Genomic DNA, 22,530 nt, shown 5'->3' on the forward strand with positions numbered 1-22,530 from the left:
CTATTATTTATCTCGAGTATTCCCAAGAATATTTGCTGAATTTTAATTTACATTGAATACGCTTTAGAAGACTGAGGCTTGCCAAGTTTCAGACCTCCCGAGAAAGGTGTGAGACAGAGTGTGTGTGTGTGTGTGTGTGTGTGTGAAAGAAACGCTCTCAGCTTGTCACTCGGCTGCAAGGCCTCTTGAGCTCTCAGCTCAACCTGAGGAGTAAAGCAGATTGCTTACCCCGTGGCTGGTGGGTCTTATCAAAATGTGATAAAACATGGTCATGAAAAATGGCATGCCTCGTTGGTGACAGTTCTGTGAGGGGCTCTCTGCAGGTGAACTGGCTTGTAACTCACCTGCCCTGTGACAGTTTTTACGACTCTGTTTCAGCGCAGTTTTGGGGAGCAAGAGGAATCGCCCTCGACACGGCTGTGGGAGACTTTTTTCTTCCTGTGGCTAGGCGGAGGGCTCCGGCCCGGTGACTCACCGTTGTGGTATTAAATGGCTCAAGATGAAGTGTGTGCTGTGCAAAGCGTGGGGCAGGATTTATCGGTGTGAGCTCTTCCTTTGAAGTATCGGGGCAGGCTACTTTGCTGATGGTTTCTGGAACCCGGCCAAGCCCCAGTACGCTGTGAAAACAGCCGTCTTAGGTTTTCTTGGCACACGAGCACATTCGCACTTGATTCTCAGACCTCCACTGCCTTCTGATGTTTTTGAGGCACATGTTTTTGGGAATCAGGGCCCGGGGCCACATTGTAACCCTGCCTATTGTGCCGTTCAGCCGCTCCCTCCAGACACGGCTGGGATGGCTCCGGATAGGGACCGAAACCCCAGCCCGAATAAGAACCTCCTTGCGTCCCAAAGTGCAGGGCGGCTTCGAGCTGCTTTTGAGTATTTATATGAATTTCTGCGTAGCTGCCATTTCCTGTTGCCCTGCCTCCACGAACAAAATGTTGACACTTAAGGCTTTTTACTGCCACAGTGCTTCCCGCAACAATGTATCTTTGCATTTCCAGCTCAAAACTAAAGCAATATGGATGTGAAGAAAAACCTGGGTGATGCCATTACAGCTCACTAGTAAATAAAAAAAAAAATCCATCTTTCTCTAGTGAAAAATCCATCATCTCTTTGCCTGCATCTCCCTCCTCCCACCTCTACTCATCATCATACTGTTATTAATTTTGAGAACAAAGGACATAAAAAGCTAATTATGTTAGAGTCGCAGACACCCTTCCCAAGGTGATGTCTCAGCCTGTTTCTCATCCCTCAGCTGTGTGTGATAAATAGCTTCCTTGTAAAGGCAGATTTCCCAACAGACTCCCCATTGCAGGTTTCCCTCGAGCCTGGGAACCAGACTGTCCTTCCTGATTTAAATCTTGCCAACCTGTGTCGAGGACCCATTTCCAACCTTCCTCCCCATCTTTCTCTCAACTTTCCTAGTGGGCAGACCCTCTAATAAAGGCAACTTGATGCCACTGAGCTTGAATCTTACCGAGGGCTCAGAAAGCTGTGAGGTCCATGTATGTGGACCTCCTGGTTGAAAACATAATTGAATGTGGTTGCAGGATGGGTGCTGTTTGTGAGCTGAATCATGTTGTCCTCAAAATTCATATGTTAAAGTCCCAACCCCTAGGACCTCAGAATGTGACGTTAGTTGGAGAGGGGGTCTTTGCAGAAGTAATCAAGTTAAAAGGAGGTCATTAGGGTGGGCCATAACCCAATATGACTAGAGTCCTTATAAAAGGAGGAAATTTGGAGGCAGACCCGCAGAGGGAGGATGCCATGTGGACAAGAAATAGCCATCTGCAAGTCAAGGTGAGAGGCCTGGAACAGACCCTCCCTCACAGCCCTCAGAAGGAAACAGCCTTGCTGACACCTTGAATTTGGACCTCTAGCCTCCGGAGCTCTGAGACAATACATTTCTGCTTTTTAAGCCACTCATTCTGTGGGACTTTGTTGTGACAGCTCCAGCAAACTAATACAGGTCCCTTGGGCAGCAGACCCCGAGGCAGAGATTAGCATGAAGGAAGTTGTAAGGGAGTACCCTTGGGATAAACTTCTGTGGGTGGAAGAGAAGGCAAAGAAGCCGACTGGGCGGAGGGAGATTTTGAGCTGCAATGTAGTCCTAGCAGAGGCATCCGCTGACTCCATGGGAAGCTGTGGCTCTGGGATGGCCCTCCATGGCTGGAACATGGAACCTCTACACTCCTTGTTGGTCCATCATTGGGCGTGGGCTGCCTCTGGAAGAGGTGTGACTTCAAGTGAGGCAGTTTTCTTCAGCCAAGGCAGTTCCCAAAGAGGCTGACAGTTGGAGATGGTCTTGGGAGCAATCCCGGCAGCTGGGGGAAAAAGTCCTTCATTCCTCAGGGGCATTTGGGTGGCCATCGTAGCATCCACCATGAATGCCTGTCATAATGGGTTGGTTGGCTGAAGGGTGGCTTGTCAAATTTCATGATTTTCAAAGTGGAGTTGAGTTTTGTAAGGTGTGGTGCTCCGTTCAGTCCTGCGTTCCCCCCTTACCTTCTAGATGAGGCAGGCTGTGGCTCCCCACCCTTTGAGACTGCACTGGGAGAGAGGTGGCTGTGGAGGCATATCAGTCAGGATCTAGACAGGAAGACGGAAACTACTCTGGATACTTCAAACAGAGGGGACCAATAGAGAAAAAGGGTTATGAACGTGCTGGAAGGGCTGAGGGAGCACAGGGAGATCAGGAGGCTGCTTTTGACCCGGGGTTGGGACTTTATAAGCCCACATTGTCTGCTGAGCTGCTGCTGTTGGGTCCGTGCCGTTACCCTTGAACAGGCACTGAGGATGCCACACTTTGATGCTGGTGCAACCAGGCTGACACTGCTAGAGCTCAGAGTCACCCTGGGAGCTGCTGAAGCCTGCATTCGCGGGTCCTGGTACTACTGCCATTGATGGCACCAGCAGTAGCAGACAGAAAGCCTGTACCTCCTCCTGTCTTCTAGCCTCCCTTCTGGCAAGGGGCCTGGCTCCCAGCCTCCTGCAATGGAGAGGAGAACATGAAAGAATGGCAGGGATCTGGGACAGCAGACTGTAGTCCAGTCTCTCTCAGACTAGCCCCTGCTGTGTCTCTGGCCAGTGGATGGTCCTGAGAGGGAGGATCAATGGCCAGGAAGGGAGCATCACAGAACAATGGCCAGTAAGCCCCTCCCAAGTCTGAGCAGGGGGCCCATCCTAGGAGCAGTGTACAATCTGGAATTTGGCTGATCTACTGCTGTCAGCTTCCTGCTCCACATCCCTCTACTCTCTCTGAGGAGAACAGAACTTCCCCAACCTATCTCAATCAAAGCCAACTTGGCAAAAAGGAGCTTTGTTTCTAGAGGAGATAGCAACCAGTCTACTTTATAGAAACCAGTCTACTAGCTCTCAGCCAATATTCTCTTGACCACACCATGGCACAGCTGCAGCCCTGCCTCCCTTTTCCTTTCCTTCTGGCTCCCGACAGGAACCCTGTGTCACCACCATGGCACAGTGGACACGGTCACAGAAGGGCCGACTGGATGAACTAAACTAGCCAGTCACTTCAGCCAAATACCTGGTCAAGCTAATGAATCAAATGAATTTCCGGTTATTTAATTGCATTGCAAAGTAATTATTCTTTGGGCACATTTATTTCTCTCGTATGTTAGTAAAATAATAGCATATACCTCATCGGGAATAAAACTTCCCCTGTTTATTATCTGTTAACTTTTCAAATTGACTTTACAATATTTTCCTATTCTCTTGGTAGCCATATGACACATCCTATGTTGTCCTTCTTTATTCATCCATTTATTCTTTCAGGAAATATTTACTGGGTACCAACAATGGACAAGTGTTTGTAGTCTGTACAGAGGAGGAGATGCAAAGAGCAAAAGAAATGTCCCTGCTAAGGAGGAGTTGTCTTTACTTGGAAGGAGCCTACTTTTACAAATAAAGTAAGAAAACTGCAGAAGGAAACTAGTCAGTGACACCAAGACTTCAGATACGCAAACCCAAGCCATTCCCATAAGCAACCCCCTTCTGGTTGATTGTGGAGGTGACACACTCCGTAGCCTTCAAATCTAAGATTCAAGTTAGTGACTCTTATTATCTTGAATGTCGCCTGATTATAGATTGACACATGTTTGGTTGAAGGTTACACTGAAGCATCTTCATTTGTCCTCATGGAAGGTGACTGAGCAGACTTGTTGTTTTCCAAGCTTCGTAGATAGAAAATAAGCCGCATAGTGAGTTCCTTCTGCCTAAGCATGTGGTTGGTATAATTTTTCCACAGACAGCTGCATTCAACAGCCTGTGCGTGGTAGTTCAACGTGAGTGAGGACAAAATGGTAGGCGATGCAAGTCGTCAGAGAAGACCCCTGGGACTTCACTAGGCACTGCCACTAGAGCCAGACAATCAGATTGCAGGCAAATCAAAGGTGCTGGCAAATCTTACAGACCAAATTCTTTTCACCCGGGAATTTTACCCACTGACCAGACCCCACGTTGCTCCTGAAACTAAGAGATTTGGTGAGAATTTCACCAAACCGACACTGCTGTTAGTAACCTGTAACTACCATCTAGCAGATTAATCTAGCTGCTCTCTTTCTTCAGTTTCTTCAAATGGAAGAAATTTCTTCAAGTCATGGAATATTTCAGAATATTTCCCCAAATCTTACTTCTGGTTTCGAACAACAAGCTGAACCCATTCCTCTGTCTTTTGAGCTCTTGCTATGCACAGCAGCAGCACGAATGTTGTCACGGTTTCCTTAGCGACGCAGGCGTTAGAAAGCCGGGAGTTAGTTGGAGGAGGCGATGAATGAGAGGAAAAGGGACCTTGGCGTTCCTTGTCTGTAGGGTGCCGGCCAGATTTCACTGCTGCACACCGGGCAGGAAGATCCTCCTGAGGAGAGGTTGCCTTCGCTGATGACAGCTTCACTTACAAAGGATAAAAGCACACTTAAAAATGGTGACGTGTGTTCTGTGCACCAAGCTTTTTACCATTCTAACTCCTGGAAAAGACAGCATATTTTTTTCTGGTACATCTGGACGTTTCCCCAAGATAGCAAAGAAGGGAAGGCAATTCCGTGGTGCTACAGTTGTATTTGGGCTTAATTTGAAACTCTTAGTTTCATTAGGCCTGATATTCTAATTATATCTATGCATTTTGCCCTGCAACCCTTTATTGCTCAAGCAAGTTGGCTCAGAAGATAATTGCCATGTTCTTGCATTGAGAGTTTACAAAACAAAGTGCTATTGTGCCAGGACTCGAAGGAGTGTTTTTCGATTGTTTCTCACTCTCCTCTGTGTTTTCAAGAGAAGCTAGTCCCATGGGCAGTAAGGCCTCAGAGCAATTGGGAGCCATCGAGTATAGCCCTGCCAGGGTGTGGCCTTCCCTGGACGGGTTCCTGACTAGTCATCGCTTCTTCAGAACTTAGGGACAACGTTGGTTAAGGTTCTTTTAGGCTGCTAGAGAATCTATTGTTTATTTCTCAGAGTTTCTTTCCTGGGGAGAGGAACCCAAATGGGGCCCCAGGTCCCACCGAGTGTGAGAGCCACCAGGAGATTTGGTTTTCACAACAGTCCCCTTTTGTCTCATCAGTCAGAGCAACTGGACCCCAATGGAACGTTCTGGTTTGCTAAGTGATGGGATTTCAGAGGATGGCTAATCTTCCTGGGGCCCTGCGCTGCTAGGGAACCTCCAGTAGTCCCACTTGGAAATCAGGAAAATCGGAAGTGAAAAAGGGAAGTAAATTTCTTGGAATTTCCCCACTCATGATTCAGTGTTGATAGAGAATTCCTGAATGATTGATCATCCCTGCCCATGTCAGTCATTTCTCAGGGGTGAAAAGGGAAATCCTAGAGAAGTGTATGGCAGCAAAAGAGAGCCGAGGTGGCTCACTGGGATGGGCCATGTCACCTGGGAGGCGCCTGTGGAGACCTCAGGGTTCTGTTTCCAGATCAGCAGTCAATGGTCTTTACTGAGCATCTGTAACGTGTCCAGCTTTGTGCTTGGCAATGTGGTGAAAGCAAGAAACACAGAAGACGTGATTCCTAGTCTATAAAGATGTCCGCAGTCTGATTGGAGAGGTAAAGTTCATACCAATGAATGAATTAAGGAAAAATATCAGATAATACGTAGACCTGTTCTAAGTGTTTACAGGTCAGAGGTTCTTCTCTTGTCATCAGAACAGAGAAAGGGCAGAGAAGATCAAGCCTCAGGGTAACCAGGGAAGGCTTCTTGAAGGAGGAGAGCCTTAAATCGTAGAGAAGAGGGAGAGGTCTAGCATGTCCTTTACTTTTCTGAGCTCCCAGTTTCGCCAGTGCCACGGAGGGACTTCACTCTCCCTTAAACCACAGGCAAACACGAAGAGGGTTTTTGCCTCTGCAGCGACAAGCAGAGATGCAGGCCGTGCTGAGATGCAGATGATGGCAGGCTCCCTCCTAGCCTGGCGACTCACGCCTCCACCCCAGGGGGCAGGGCTCAGATTGATGACAGGAAGTACAGGCCACGAGCCTTCCAGGTTGTTCTTGAATAGATGAAATGGGGGCTCTGCTATGTTCCCAGATGGAGAGATTTAGTACGAGGCTCAGAGGGGAAACTGATGGAGGGTCTGATCTGGCTGGAGATGAACGCTTATGTAAGAAAGCACAGAAAACATGGTTTGCTGGTAAGGAGGGTAGCCTAGTGCGACAGAGAACTGAGGTTAGACATGCTGCAGTCATTAAGGGTAATTATTATATGTTATTGGTGGGCTAGTGACACAGACAAAGAGAAATGCCTGAATGGAAGTGGCATACTTCAAGGATTGGAGGGGAAGGGAAGAAATAGAGTCAGGGAGGTGAGTTAGAATGCAGATTGGACGAGGGCACGGAGACAGCAAGGGCAGAAAAGAAAGGGCGAGTCAGCAAGATTTTGCAAATAATAAGCTTGGTGACAAATGTACATAAACTGTGAGGAAGATAATGAAGGAAATGGAGGAAGGTGAGGAGAAGACAGTGGTCTGAGTGGTACCCTGCAGCTTCCCAATACAACATCTTCTAAGGCAGTTTTTGCACCTTGCCCACGTGCTCGGTGATATTTCATGTGCAACACACTCCCACGGTTCCATCTTTCTAAAAACAATCTTTAAAAAATTGCGGTAAAATACACAGAACGTAAAATTTACCGCATTAGCTGTTTTTGAGGGTACAATTCAGTATTGTTCAGTCCATTCACATCATTGTGCAGCTAATCTCCAGAACCCTTTCCATCTTGCAAAGCTGAAACTCTGCACCCGCTAAACAACACCTCCCCGTAGCCTGTCAACCACCGTCTTCTCTCCGTCTCTGTGAATTTGACTATTTGTTTTTGTGACTGTTTCTTTCACTCAGCAGAATGTCCTCAAGGTTCATCCATGTTGTAACATGCGTCAGAATTTCCTCCCCTTTAAGGCTGAATATACTATTCCGCTGTGTGTGTATACCACATTTTGTTTACCCACTCATCTGTCAGTGGACACTGGGTTGCTTCCACTCTTTGGCTATTGTGAATAACGCTGCTGTGAGCATGGTGTGCAAATATCTCTTTGAGAACCAACTTTCAATTCTTTTGGATGTACACCCAGTACTGCAACTGCTGGATCATATGGTAATCCTATTTTCAATTTTGAAGGAACTGCCGTGCTGTTTTCCACGACAGCTGTACCATTTACATTCCCACCAACAGTGCGCAAGGGTTCCAATTTCTCCACATCCTTGCCAACACTTATTTTTTGACTTGTTTATTTTTAACAGTAGCCATCCTACTGCATGTGAGGTGGCCCGTGGTTGTACATTGAGGATGTGCAATTTTTTTCACTAGCTGTGATTCTTTCTCTGCCATTTAAGAAAGCATATTAGCATACATGGGCTTATCAGTGACTCTGGGAGGGTGAGAACATGGAGGTGGCTCTAATTGGTCTTTTGTAAAGGAACTCATTCCCATGCTTTGGTATTCTCCTAGGAGTAACTTATTTGTGATACTCCTCCTGAGTTATTGAGACATAGCAGTCAGTCATGACACCATAGTTGAGAACCACTCCTCATTGAACTGAGTTTTCAATTCAGAGTGGATTCTTCTCGCACACCCAATGAAAACAGCACATTCTTCCCTGGATTGGTGCTGCCAAAAGGAAGGGGAAAAGCAAGAGGACAACGGAAAGCCCATCATGTAACCAGACTTTATTTCCTCCCAGTGGTTTAATCAGAGACGCTTATCAGAAACAATGTCGCTCTTCATCTGCAGAAACTCTGCAGCCCAGGGTTTAGAACCCAGGCGGAGCATTTCTCACTCCTCCCTTAGGTAGATGTTTAGTGATTATGTTTCTCAGAGTGACTCCTACCTGTTCAACTTGGACATGCAATAGCATCTAGAGAGGAAAAGTCAAAGCAATGAGAAAGAGATTTTAATTTTTTTCTGAGGTTTCATTTACTCAAACAGGTTTGGTTCAGTTTAAAGAAAATTTATGGGTTTTTTTTTTTTTCTAGCAAGGAATTTACATCTGAAAAGCTGCTGTAGATCACTTAGATAGGATTCCAAGTACACAAGTTGAAAGAACCTGGCTCTTCAGGCTCCCCAAAGACCATGAAATGCTGAGGATGCTGAATGCTAACTCCTGGACTGCTGTTGTTGGTAGAGCCCTCGAGCGGATTCTGACTCCCGGCGACCCTGTGTAGAGCAGAGCGGACCCCTGCCTGGTGTTTCTGTGCCATCCTCTTACCTTCCGGCTCTCTATCAGACAGTTCCCTACTGCTATTCATAGGGTTTTCAGGACCAGTTCTTTTGGAAGTGGGTGGCCAGGTCCTTCTTACTAGTCTGGAAGCTCCGTTGAAACCTGTCCACCGTGGGTGACCCTGCTTATTTGAAATCCCAGTGGCAGCGCTTTCAGCATCACAGCAACGTGCAGCCACCACAGTGTGACAACGACAGAAGTGTGGTGTGGTTCCCCGACCAGGAAATGAACCTGGGTCACTGGGGTGAGAAGGCAGGATCTTAATCACTAGACCCCCAGGGCTACTGTGGAATAGCAGAAAGACGGCCCTTTGGCCAGGGAACCTGGTGACAAGTTTCTCCCAGCAATTTCTTCTCAAGGCTAAGGGGAAGAAGACCAAGTATGTAGGTAGGATGATGTCAGAAAAGCCAACAAGAGTACTCTAGTGTGTCCTGTGTGTTCTAGAGTATTCTGAATGACTTCCAGCATTGTTCTGTCTGAGGGCTTCCTCTACGGTCAACAACCCCTTAGGTAATCACAACAGAGCAGGTTTTGTTTTTGTCTTAGCTCCAGTTTGAGTTTTTAAAAAGACTTGAATGCACCTGGAAACTCAAGGCTGAGCATTTTGAAAATGGGGCTGTGAGGTGACGATAGCCCTGGGAAACCCTTCCTCCATTTACCCAGTGCTCCGAACCAACTGAAGAACAAAGGGCAGTCGGAGATGCTGCGCGCAGCCCGTCCGTTCGCCTGTGTGCCGGGGTATCGCTAACCATCCAGCCACGCAGGTGCGCTTCCCGGTGGAGGCCGTCTCACCAGCCCTCCCACACTCAGCTCTTGTTCACGTTGCTTTCCAAAACCTGCTTGAAATTTCCCTCTATGACTTTTTCTTGTTTTAAACTTGTAATCTTGCTTTTCAGAAACCATTCCTGAGAGTAACATACACTTAAGAACCACTATCCTAGACAAGTGGTATAGGGTCACGGTTGAGAGGGTGGGTTCCGGGCCACACAACTGTGTTCAAATCCTGGGTCTCCCACTTACTAGCTGTGTGACCTTGGGCAAGCCGCTTGGCCCCTCTGGGCCATAGGTTTCACGTCTATAAATGGGGAGACTGATGCTGCGCCCCACCCCCCTCCAGGTTGCTGTGAGCATTAGAGCGTGGGAAACACTGGCAGGTACCTGCCGTGTAAACATTTCTTATCACGGTGCCCTGGCCCCCAGCTCCATTTCCTCTCCCTGCTCACATGGGGAAGGCACAAAACCCAGCTCTGTGATTTGTACTTAACTTGTGCTTTTCATCTCTTCAGATTGTGTCGGGGCAAAGTCTTGAGGTTTCTTTGTTCTTAAAGTCCCTGAAGTGCTGACTGCCTGACTGTGAAATGGCCTCCGCCCCTGCTCTTACCGACCCCTCAGGCCCCCGTCCTTTTCCTCTCCCTTCTTCTGGTCCTATGCTCACACCAGAAGATACCGTGCCCCCGACCCCTCCCCAAGCCCGCTTCTCAAGGAGACAGAGGTTTAGCTTCCATGCAGACATTTTCCTTTACTGGAAAATTGTAGAAGTTATTTTAGCTTTATTTTTGTTAAATTTAGTTTGTTTTTCCTCTTCAGAAAAGGAGAGGAAAAAATTTTGCAATGTATATATATTGCCCTCATTGCAAATATATTTGCAATGATATATATATAGTATGTTATATATGTTTGTACATATATCTATTTTATCCTTGTACAGAGTTGGCCCGATCTGAGAGCCAAAAGGGCCCTGGTGGCCCAGGAAGGTCTGGCAAGAGAAGGAAACTGAGGGCTGTTTCTGAGGGAGCTTTAGGGAGCAGCGCTACCTCTGGCATAATCTCTTGGAACCTCTAGAAGCTTCTTTGCCCCTCCCTGCACCCCTGCCCCCGACAGTCATCCAGGCTCTGACCTCCCTCCCAGCACCTTCTAGAATTTCTTTGAGGTCCCACCACTCTACATGCCCCACTTGCCTATCAGTTCTGTGAGAAGCCCTGGCTGGCCCGCACTACCTCACTCACTGGTGTCATGGCAACGGTCCTCACAAACATACCCAGATGGCCAGATACGGCCTGGTGACAACAGCTCGCAGTGCTGTAACCGGGCCTCACCGCATGGAGGCCACTCCTTCCACACCCCGGTGCCCATTCTATTTGGGGACCCCAATCAGGAGGAAGACCTGTTCTGTTGAGCCGAGGGCAGCTGAGACGCGGTCCCAGAGAACAGCAGTGGGACCCTCACCTCCCTAGCTCTCTGCTGAGGAAGGAGAGAAGGCCTGGGAAGATTCTCCGGGGATTTCTGGGCTGGTCAGTGCAGAAGCATTCCAGTGAGTCAGCCTTCTGCTTGCAGACCAGGAGCCCTGCCTGGGAAACAAGCCACGCAGTAGCCCTCTGACAATTGTTCCTTTCTGTGAAGAGGTGGCTGTGTTGCCAGCACAACTGGGACACAGAGCTCACACCCATCTGCACATTTGTTATCGATTTACAACAGCTTTAACTCAGCCCTTCGGATGGCCAGACAGCTTCCCTCCTTCTGTTTCTCCCCGTTCCTTCCCTTTGTCCTGACTTTTAAGGATCAAGGACATTTTTGTACCCTCAGAATGCAAGATGGCCCTTGAAACACTGGATCCATATGATGTGTCCTCCTGAAGCTTCAGCTCCAAGTACATGAGTGATAGAAAAGATTATTTTTATATTAAGATATCTGCACTTAGGGGCAAAAATGAAAGATTTCTGAAAGTTTTAAGATAAAGCATGACACTTTGAAGAAGCATTCACCTGCTGAAGGCCTTTGGCTAACCCTCCAGGTGATGTGCTGACTCCTCTTATCCCTGGGAGATTTTGGTGGGAATGTTCGAGAAGTGCCCCTCGTGACTTGGTGACCTTTGACCTTGACCATCTCTATAGCTATTCTTGGAAGAGAAGAGCAGAGAATTCTTGCAGACCACATGTCCAGCAAAAGTGGGAGACAGGAATTTGGAGAAAAGTTGAACAGATCCCAATCTGATACCACTTCAGATACATAGTTAGGTAATCATAGGTAGTCCCACCATGGTGGCCATGTTGATTTGCTGCAATAGGAGAAGAGCAGGAGGCACAGAGGTGGGGATGAGGTCAGTGTTGAGAACCGAATTCTTCAATATAGTTCTCATATTTTCATTTTCTGCACTAACCAGAGCATATAAATTCATGATAAAAAAAGTGTGTTAATTTGTGATTCTATCCTGTCTGAATGCAACTACGCCATACCTAGAACCTTCTAACATGTGGCAAATTAATTACTTTCATCTTTTTTTCCTTCCCAAGAGGCCAAGTAAGAAGGGCGGCACTGGGTACCAGGTTGCTGGTAACACTGGGTGGGTCACATACCACTTGAGTGCTTTTTATTTTAGTAAGCTCTAGATAACTCTTTTGGCCATTCATACTAGCCAGTTATGCGTTGAGGCTCATTTGCAGATTTTCACATGCAGGGGAAGAAAAGAACGCCATTGCCGTCCTTTGGTTCCCAGTGACTGGAAGGAGTGGCAGGCCCTTCATTGACAAGCTGGGCAAATGCTCACACAGTCACATTCTGTGTACACGGGAAGACTGCAGACAGGTTTATGTTGCTATGGACCACATACACAGTGGCAGCTCCTTATCGGTTCTGACGCATTGGGCAAGGCTATAGTGCAGGGGAGGTGGCTCCTGGACAGTGAGAGGACACAAACCACACTTCCAAGTTTTCAACCATTTTCTATTTCTTTTGACCTTGGGCAAGAAACTTAATTTCTTGGCGTATCAGTTTGTATAATGGGGAGAGATGATATCTACCTCAAAAGATGATGATTAGCTTTCAATGAGATAATGTGTGTGCATGGACCAAGCGCAGAGACAGGACACTCTCAAGAAGCCGTAGGGGAAGCAGAGGCTGCTGGACCTCCACAGCGGAGGTGGCTGCACGGGTGGTAGCATTGTTTTCTCGCTCCCAAAACAAACATGCAGAAACTCCCCAAACTCAAAAGACTAACCAAGTAGAAGGTTGAATTCCAGCGTATTCTGAAGGCAGGAGAGAGTGTCCTCTACACAGACATCATGTGACTGGTCACCCCTCTTGTGCTATCCCAGTGGGACACAGGATGGGGCTTTAGCATAATCTCACTCTGAAACTTCTGTTCCTAGAGAACACGACCATCTTCAGGTGGACAAATAAGCTCAAAGGAATTAATTTACCCCATGAAGAGTAGATGATACCAGTTTGCCTTTCAGAGAAGACGTGCCGCTCGCTGCTCCCATAACGTCAGTAACGAGGTCGTTGTCTTCCGAGAGCGACTCCCTCCTGAGTTCTCGCGGAGCTGTAGGCCGCACAGTCATGATTCACCTTCTGTGTAATCATCTTGGCAACTCCCTGGGTTGTGCCTTGCTGTCTCGGGGGAAGGAAGAGGCAGAGAAGAAGGGGACGGAAGGGAGGGTAATGAGACGCTAGGCTCACTGGTGTGTTTTGTGAGACCATTCTCCTTCACTGCCATGAGAGTACCCCGCTTTCTGCACAACATTTTATACTCAATTAATTCTTGGAGATGTCACCAGAGACTGGTGTGTGCATACTGAATAAGCCTGGGATGGTTTTTATGTTCTTCTTTGTTTAGCTCATATTTTTGCAGACAGCAGTAATATATTAATTGTACATTTGGGGCGTAGAAGAGCTATCCTGAAACTCTCGTTATTTGATTTGGTTCATCTGTTCTTATCACAAATGCCATTGGCAACGGGGATCTAGAGCTGAACATCCTGCTCTGACATAGTTTTGCATGTTAGATATCAACTTTATACTCATCTTCAAGTTTCAAGTTCTTTAGATAAAGTAGAGATGAGAAATGATCATTGGAAAGTTGAAAATCTTTGAGATCCCCCGATGGCAGTGGGCGCCAAAGTTCCCAGGCTCTGATTGGTACAGGTGGCATCTGGCCATTTAAATTCTTACTTGGTTCCACTGCCGAGTAATGTAGGGTTTTATATGCTTGATAAATTCTTATTAGACAGCTGTTGATTGCTGATATGGAATCCATAACTTATGCGCCAAAGGAGCGGACCCGGGCTCGGCTGTGGGCTTCACGTTCTCGCCGGAGACTCAGAGGAACTGCGCGTGTGGCTGGGATGTGCCTCCAGGCCCTTTGGGCACAGTTCCTCCCGTCTTCCTGAGCGACCTCTGCAATAGCTCTCGGAAGCACTGGGCTGACAGACCTCAGATGCTGGCTCAGAGATCGATAACCTCATCTCCGACAGTTTCCTGGTCCTAGATTTTTGCTCTTTTGTTTCTGGCTCAGTTGCTGAAGTCAAGTTTTTGTTACAGTTCTTGTGGGGTTCACCAGGTCCTGAGACGTCCTGTCAGCGCTCCTCCTCACCCTCTTCCTCGTGGGTGACAAACAGAAAGGGCAAGCAATAGGATATGCTAGAGCACATGAGGAAGCCATCTGGTGTAAACCCAATTCGGCGTGACTTTGTTCTTCCAAAAGGGCCTGACATGGCCGTTGAGCACACATTGTATATCTGCTTTAAACATTTGCTATGGCAAGAACAAATGCCTTAAGATAAAGGTGCAACTTCCCCTCACATTGGCATTTCCTTAAGGATAAGCATCTCTCCCTAGGTTAGGAACTGATTGCTGTGCTCACCTGTGACCACCCAGCTTGAGACAACAGACCTGCCACCCTGCTGTGTTCACCAAGACAGCAGACCTGCTACCTGCTGCGTCCATCAATCGCTGTGCTGACAGAGCAGTCTCGAAGTTGACTGTTGTAAAAGGGACATTTCAATCCTATGTGAAACATCCCCTTTCAGGGTATATAACCACTCTGTACCCCCCACTTCTTTGGTGCCCTTCCTTCCTTCCTTCGGGAAGAAAGGCCCCAGGCCATGGTCCTCACATTTTAGCTCAGAATAAACTCACCCAAATTCTTGTTTATAGATTGGTTATGGATTATTTTCGTCGACAGGGCACATTCTCCTCTTCGTCAGGAGGACTCAGAAGGCAAGCAGGTGTTCTCTCTGAGGTCCTCTCAGGATTGTTCTGGGTTCTGTTAAGGCAGTGGGTTAGATTTGAGCAATTCGTACATTTTAAAATCCAGACGTCTTTTGGACCCTGCCCACAGATCCCCCTGGATGGCTTTTGGCAGGACGGTTTCTCAGTCCTGGATCCTGTTTTGCCAGCTGCTCAGGCCAGCAGCACAGAGAAAACACTTAGGCACACGGTTCAGATGCTTGCATTCTTATCTGAGTCAAATCTATGTGAAAAGATCTCAGAATTTAAAAAGCCAATCAGTGCCTATGATGTTGGATTGTTTACTGTTTCTCTCCTGGGGACGTTTTCTTGGCATCCTGCTCTGATCCTCTAGGTGTGTCTAATTGTTGTAAAGGCACAGCTGTGTGCATTTGATTTGCCTGAAGGAAAAAAAGCCACATCTTTCAACGTCGGGGAACAGTCTCGAACTTCCCCGTTAGTTCTCACCTTTGAATGTCTATGAAGCCTCAGACTTTAAACTCTTCTGGCGGCTAAGTAGAAAGCATCGTTTTCCTGTCCGTCTCAGAGACCGACTTCTGATGTCTTTGAACTTGTCCTGCAGAAACAAGGATCATTCAGAACTGGCCTCATCACTTTGACTTTTAAGCACATTTATAGCTCAGAGCCAAAAGGGAGACAAAGAGAGAGGAGAAAGGACATCTTTGTGGATTGCTCCCTTTGTGGAAGCTTGTGTGCCCTTTCCTGCACGCTTTTGTGGGGGTATTGCAGCAAAAGATAGTTCTGCCTCAGACGACAATTCTGCTGAGACACAACAGACTCGTTTTCCCGCAGCTGAAACACGCATTTCAACGTTGATGCCCCTGAGCCTGGTCTCAGGGAAGCAGGAAGCCATTATTTTCAGCTGGGAAAAATGTCAACAGAGATGAACGGAATTGGATCGTGGTTGAGACTCTGCTGTTTGTTCAAGTTACTCAAGGTTAATAATGTCAAAGATACTTGCTAAGCAGGGGGCGCAGCCCTCGGGCACTGTTCTGACATGACCCAGTCCTCCAGGAATGCAGTGCGGCTGCCAAAACCCAGCGCGGGGAGACACCTCCGTGAAGAAGTTTCTTCTGAGAACTGCCTTCTTGCGTTAGTCGGCTAGGGCCCCTGCCTACCTGCTCATTCCCCCTGGGAAGCGGTCAAGGTGTGTGAGCCTGGGGGCTCTGCTCCCAGCCCTGGGACTGCTTGTGGTTTCCCCACAGCCTCCGGGCCCCTTCCTACTGCTTCTAGAGAAGGCCTCTCTTCCTGTTCGGGAGATTGCTCCCGAAAACGCTGCTCAGACGGTGACTCAGCCAGCAGTCTTCCCTTACTGGCCCAACCTGATAAAGTACACAGTCCATTCTTCACAATCGGTGCTCACAGAAGAAAAGTGGCTGAAAATAAAAGACACACCCAACCGGCCGCTGGTTCCCCAAACTTGTGCTTTTGAATTGCTGTGGTTTCTATTGTCTGGGCCTGATCTTTCCTAGCATCAGCATACCCGCCCCCCAAGCAGCCTTTTCTGCTGCTTTTTCCTAGATATTTTTGCAGTTGTTAGGTGTCAAAGAAGGCCCTTACAGAGGTTTATCTCAAGGCACTATATCATTAAATTAACAGAAAACTCAAAATGGCTTCAGCGGAAAAGGGAATTTATCGATATGAGGTAGTAGGGTGTCAGGAACGATAGACTTTGGGGCTCAGTTGTTGCAATCATGACCATTGCTGACGTCCTCATATTCTGACTCAGTCTTTCTTTTTATTAGCGTAAAACTCTCAATTCTGTGTGACAGTGTGGAGGTAGCTTCAAATCCAGCAGGAGAGTGACTGTCTCCCTGACAAACACACCACCCTCAGTGGAAATCTCAGGGAGTCTCAGTGGCCCTGATAGGGTCGCGTGTCCTTCCTAAGCCCGGTGTTGAGAAATGCAGTGATCCCTTTGGGTGGCCTGAGTCACACGCCCCAGTGAGCTCGAGGTAGAATCATCTCCCCTGGAAACACATGGACTGAAAATAGGGGATGAACGGATTTCCACATGAAAATGGGAACTGTTTCCACAAGACAGGGAAGTGGAAACTGAGCGCGACAAAGAACCCACACGCCCACGTCTGCAGGCACAGGGCCCTCTGGGTGACCATACCTTCTCAAACGGTGTCGACTTCATGGCGGACGCCGGACTAAGTCTGGGTGAAAGGGAAAGGAGAAGTGGATAGGTGCAAAGATGAATAGAACTCAGTGTCTTAAGTTTTGCTTAGGCCAGAGATGGCACATTCATGGCTCAGATGCCAACACATCTGCATCTTTTGTCCATGGCAGGCATCACTAATGGGCACTTCTCGTTGAGCCTGTTTATAGTTTTAGAATTCCTCCCATCACTGCGCTCCTGGCAGCCACCACAGATCAACAGATATTGGCACATGTGAAGATACGTCTTGGATTGATATTTAGTGAGTTGGACCAAGCGAACGTTCTCTTTCAGTGTGGTTGGTAAAGTGGGCTGGGTGTGAGCTGGAGGCAGAAGGTGGCCGGTCAGCAATTGACCACGAGTCACTAGTTGTCAGGAAAACCATGAAGCTGTGTGAAGGTAATAGCTGGTTGACTGTATTTGTAGTTTGCAGATATCTAGCTCCTTACAGATACGTCAGTGAGCACCTCACACTCCTTCCTTTTCAAAGCATTTTAAATAATACTAGATGAAAATAATAGTGGGTAACTAAATTCTCAGTTTTTTTTGTTTGTTTTTTACAACTTTGTTGAGTGTGGGGTGGGAAGAAGAAAATTTTTATTCCACATAACTGTAGCAGAATTAATCCAGCTTTCTACTCTCAATGTTTAAAAAGCACACTCAGCTAGTGTAATGGCAGAGTTAAAGGCCAGATGTGCCATAGAGGGGCATATGGAGCCAGGAAGAAAGGTACAACACACAAAATCATGACAGAAGTCACAAACACGGTGAGATGCATGCTTTCTCAAGCTCTGAGGACAGCCAGGAAGGTGTGTTAACTGAAAGAATATGAAGTGATGGCCTTAAATGGGTCTTAAACGTTAGAAGTAGGCACTTCTTAACTCATCTAGACAACAAATTGAATCAACAAACATTTACTGAGCCCCTACCGTGTGCAGGTTACTCTTGAATGCTTCGTGAGATACAAAGAGGATAAGATTGTCCCTTTCTAAGAAGAGGTAAACAAACAAATTGAAGATACAAGATTTACAAATAGGAAAACTTAAATAACAATAGAAAGCAATAATTGAAGAGATGTCAGTAGGCAGTAAGTGGTTAATCACCAAATGAGTTACTTGAATAATAATTATGGGAAATTTTTAGGAAGGAGTGATTAGCTCAAGCTGGAGGATGAAGAATCTCATTAGCAAGGAAGTGAGGACTGCCCTTGGCCTTGGGAGTTAGGCTTCCCTGGGAAAGCAGCCTACGGAAAGCAAGATGAATGAAAGGAGCATTTGGAAGAGAACGAGTAAGCATATTTGTCTGGAGTTGATGTTTTGTGCAGAGGAGTGGAGAGGAGCGGGGGGGGTTATAAAAATATATTGTAGAGGCCAAGCTGAAGGTTTTAGACGTAATCCAGTAAGCGATGGGGAGTTGCGGAAGGTTTCTGAGTGGCACGGTGGCATGGTTGGACTGCTTGGGGAAGGATAATTTGACATAGAGATGGGAGAGAGAATGGATGTAGCCAATATTGGAGTCAAGGAAACCATTATGGGCCTTTTTCAATAAGACTCAGGAAGATAAACGGGTGCAATTTAGCTTGTTGGCAGTAGGACTATAATCAGTATGGTGAAATAAAACAAGACGTGGTCACTAATAAGATACTTTCCATTGGGGAGGGAGGAGACAGAAATTTGACATTTCAGTCTCAAGATATCAGAATAATGGAAGAATCTGGAGAGAAGACAACTCTGAGCTCCGACGAGAAACTTAGGCCTGGTGTTGAGGTTTAGGTGAAGGCCCAGAGACCGAGGACAAGGACCGACAGCCCGCTGTGCTGATGGCCAGTGAGGTTTGGGCTTGAGTTCAGGAGTCATCTGCGTGGAGGAGCTGTTTGAAATAATGCTTATCACCCGGCTTCAACAATGATCGCCTAATCAATCTTGTTTCATTCGCCCCACTTCCATCCTCTCCAGCACTTCTTTTCTTGGATGGGGGAGTGTGCTGGTTGACTTTTCCTGTGTCCTCTGAGAGTCAGCCCTATTCTTTCTAACTCAGAGTGTCTTGTTGAGGGTAAATTTGTGATGAAACTGATGGAGTTGAAATTTGAGGAAGAAAAAAACATTGTTTCTTTTTGGAATGTTTTAGACTACTGATTATAACTACAACAGAATAAATTGGTCGATACCTCCCAATCTTGGGCTTTCTCTTGCTTCAGTCCAGGAGATCCCTGAGCCTCAGACAGTGAGTGCATGTGGTGCGAGCTGCCTGTTGGGAATCCCTCTGCCGACTGCAGACGGCCGGCCAGGCTTCTCCAGTGGCCCCGCAGAAGCCTGTGAAAGGCATCTTCGTGCTGATAGTCACTCACATGGGAACCGAAGCTGGAAAATGGGCAGGAACGAACCACTCTGGTCTCTGTGGGAGGCAGGAGTCAGTTAATTGACCTCTGCTCTTCCTCTTTTTCTTTCTCCATCGGAGTTATCACAAGCCATAGTAGAGAGAGAGATCTGCTCACGAGAGCGAGGTCACCAACAGGACAGTGCTCACTGCTGAGGTTTTTAGCAGAGTGGCCGAGACCCAGGCCTGTGTGGAAGTTTAATTCGTGCTTCTTCTCAGGTTTTGTGCTCCACAAAGACTAAAAGAGAATAAACTTATTAATTGGTCATCTTCATTTTCAATGTTTCTTTCCTTTTACTTTTTACTGAAGCATAATATGGATGCAGAAAAGTGTAGATCTACGTATACAGTGCGATGAACTTTCAAACTGAACACACCTGTGTAACCTGTCCCCAGATCAGGAGACAGAATGTTCCTTGCACCAAGGAGTGTCCCCGTGCTCCTGCCCCGTCACCGCCCTCGTGCCTCCTTGCAGCACGCATGACCAGCAATGCTGTTTACAATAAAATGGCAGTGGAGGTAGTTTTTAGGGAAAATCCTTTCTTTTCAGGTCCTTCCCCTCCTTGCCATACTCCTAGTGTCCTCTAAAAATGAAGTCAACAATCCTGGCAGTGGGAAGAGTGCCCAGGTAAGAGGCAACGGAACATCGCTCTGGTCTCCTCCTGATCCCAGGCGTTCAGAGCCCATGATGTGAACAGTCACATGACGGAAACTCTTCCTGACCCCATGGCGGGTTTCGCCTCAGTGGCCCCTTTCTGTTCCTGACTGACTCCCAGGAAGCTCCTTGGAGTTGTCTTACTGGATGGTAAAGAAATTGTCATTGATGCTTCGCAGCACTCCAGTAGAACATGCTGGAATTATTGACTCCTCCATGCATAATGGGAGAGAAGAAGACTCGGTGGGCCGAGCCCATGTGTGGTGGCCGCCCACCCCGAGGAGCTTTGCTTCCGACCCTTCCTTAGTCCTCTGCTTACTGCTCTGTGTGGCCCAGGCTCTTGCCTGCAAAGCAACACAAGCGGGGCAGAAACACAGGCAGTCAGCGGCTGTCTCTCGCCAGGCTGGGGTCCAAAGGGAAGGGCAGGAAGGAGCAGAGGTGAAGTGGGAGGCTGTCGGACAGTCACTGGCTTCAGGCATGTCGTTACCTTGGGTGATTAAAAAATGTCTTTAAACACCGTTTCCTTATCTGTGATATTGGGATAATAACAGCAGCTGCCTCAGAGGACTGGGTGGGGCCCAACCGCAACAATGCCCGGGAAGTGCTGGGCAGAGTGGCTGGCACACAGTCAACACTCAGCAACTGTGAGCTCTGACTGTTCTGCAAGAACCACCTCCCAAGGCAAGAGCAAGGGAGCTTTGGGTGGGAGAATGCAGTGCTTGACAAACTTGTGAATGCTGGAAACAACTGACCAGGATTTGATTAGTGTATTTCCATCCAGACAAACTTCTCAGTTATGTCTCCAAAATCAAGCTGGCATTTCCTGGCCTCGGCGCCTCGGAGGCCCCACTCCCCGTGCAGCTGCAGGGCGATGGAGGACCTTGTTTTGCTGCAGATCTGCATTTTGGGGGTGGGAGACCCCCTAGGATGAAATAAGGTTTTGGCAGAAGTTATGAAGAAGAAAATAATCCGGTTAAAGTTCATAGTAAGGTAAGGGGAAACTGGATTGATTTTCCCCTTAGACCATTTTTAATTAAAATGCAGCCTCTTAACCACAGACTAGTGAAGCTGCAATGTCTTTCGGGCACAAGACAGGAACTCCCATGGTTCTCTAGTAATTTCCGTGGCTATCGTATTGCCCCCTCACCTCATCTTCCTCTGTCACCCTCGCGGCCCCCTGCTGCCCCCAACTGCTAGCCTGGTGCGTCTGCTCCGCCACGCCAATCAGCCGCAAACGGGCAGCTTTGTTAGGACTCTGCTCTTCCTTGCGCCCTCTCTGGGAGCCATTTCTAGGATCAAAGCCTTGTGTCCACTGTTGACAAGCTGTACAAAGTTCGGGAGGATGCTCGTTCTCTTTGAACTTCAGGTTTCCCCTCAATAAAGTGGGCTATTGACGGCACCCCTCTCACGGGGATGCTGTGAAGAGTAAATGGTATGATGTAAATGGCCGAACACGGAGACTGGTACTGAGAAAGCACTCAAGAAAGATAAGCTGCTCACGTTATCATCATCATCGTCATCGTCTTCACCACCACCATCGCTGTCATCAGTTGCTGAGGTGCAAAAGTCTCATCAATGAATCAATGATCTTTTTCCTGTGTCCATGGTGGGGTTATCTCCTGACTTGCTTTAAATGTGAACTCTTGAATTTACATCTTAAGGATTCCCCATATACGAGGCTTAAAATATCAATACGTGATAGTCCCACCTTAAATGCTTTTAGGGGAGGTGAACTCTCTGGAAAACCGGCTGAAATCTGGTTTGCTCAAGCTAGAGAGACCCACAAAAGGCTTACCGAGGAGAATGAGGCATTCGAAGCTTCATTTCCATTAAAATGCAAATTAGAATTAAGGTTATCCATATGGTGATGTATCTAATTTCCCCCAGTGCTCTTCCTAACCCAAACAAGAGATGATTTCTATTTCTAAATTCTTTAATGATGTAATCCGTCAGAATTATAAGCACACGTAGTATGCTCTATTTTCCTATCAGTAGAGCATAGATACGTCTGATCACTCACATAGCCATATGGTGTGATGAGACACAAGTCTACTTTTAAAAGTTTTATTTTCCCAGAATATATTCTGCCTTCAGCTCCATGTACGTCACCACTCAGCTTTTTAGAAGGTGGCTTTCAAAACTTTGACTGAAGCCAGCACAGAGCTATACTGGAATGTTCCGTGAAGACAAGGATCCACAGCACTCAGCCCTTTGCTGACTCCCAGCGCCCCCAGAAAACGCCTACTGAGAAAGCGAACTGGAGGAGAACATGGTGGCCCATTTAAGAACCGGGGTCATGTTTACACTTCGATGATCAAAGGAAAAATGTTTTAACTTCAGGGGTCCTTACTTACATCTTTTATGATGTGAAAATAATTAGAATCCTTAGCAGTATCTTATTTACCACATAACAAACCTTATTACCCCTGGTTTTTTATGTGAGGAAATTGAAACCTGGGTAGAAAGTATGAGAGTCTAGACTCATCCCAGATCTTCTGTTCCAAGTCCTGCGCACACATTCGCCTCGCCTCACCCCACCCCCAGTCCTCCGCCCCTGGTGCCTCACTGCCCACCCCAGCCTTTCT

The 22,530-nt window shown here is 47.3% G+C and overlaps 2 long non-coding RNA genes across 2 annotated transcripts in view; one reads left to right on the forward strand and one right to left on the reverse strand.

The window, feature by feature from the left end:
- The window catches only part of LOC139075372 (uncharacterized), a 111,581-nt gene that overhangs the window by 41,642 nt on the left and 47,409 nt on the right, over positions 1-22,530 (forward strand). The gene's annotated exons all lie outside the window — the stretch shown is intronic.
- Positions 9,612-16,064, reverse strand: LOC139075373 (uncharacterized). The gene is made up of 3 exons (XR_011525748.1): positions 15,869-16,064; positions 15,198-15,306; positions 9,612-14,766 (listed from the first exon to the last, which is right to left on the reverse strand). It is a non-coding gene; the product is annotated as an uncharacterized lncRNA (long non-coding RNA).

Source organism: Equus przewalskii, chromosome 13 (genome assembly GCF_037783145.1).
Source record: "Equus przewalskii isolate Varuska chromosome 13, EquPr2, whole genome shotgun sequence".
In the NCBI taxonomy this organism is placed as follows: Eukaryota; Metazoa; Chordata; class Mammalia; order Perissodactyla; family Equidae; genus Equus; species Equus przewalskii.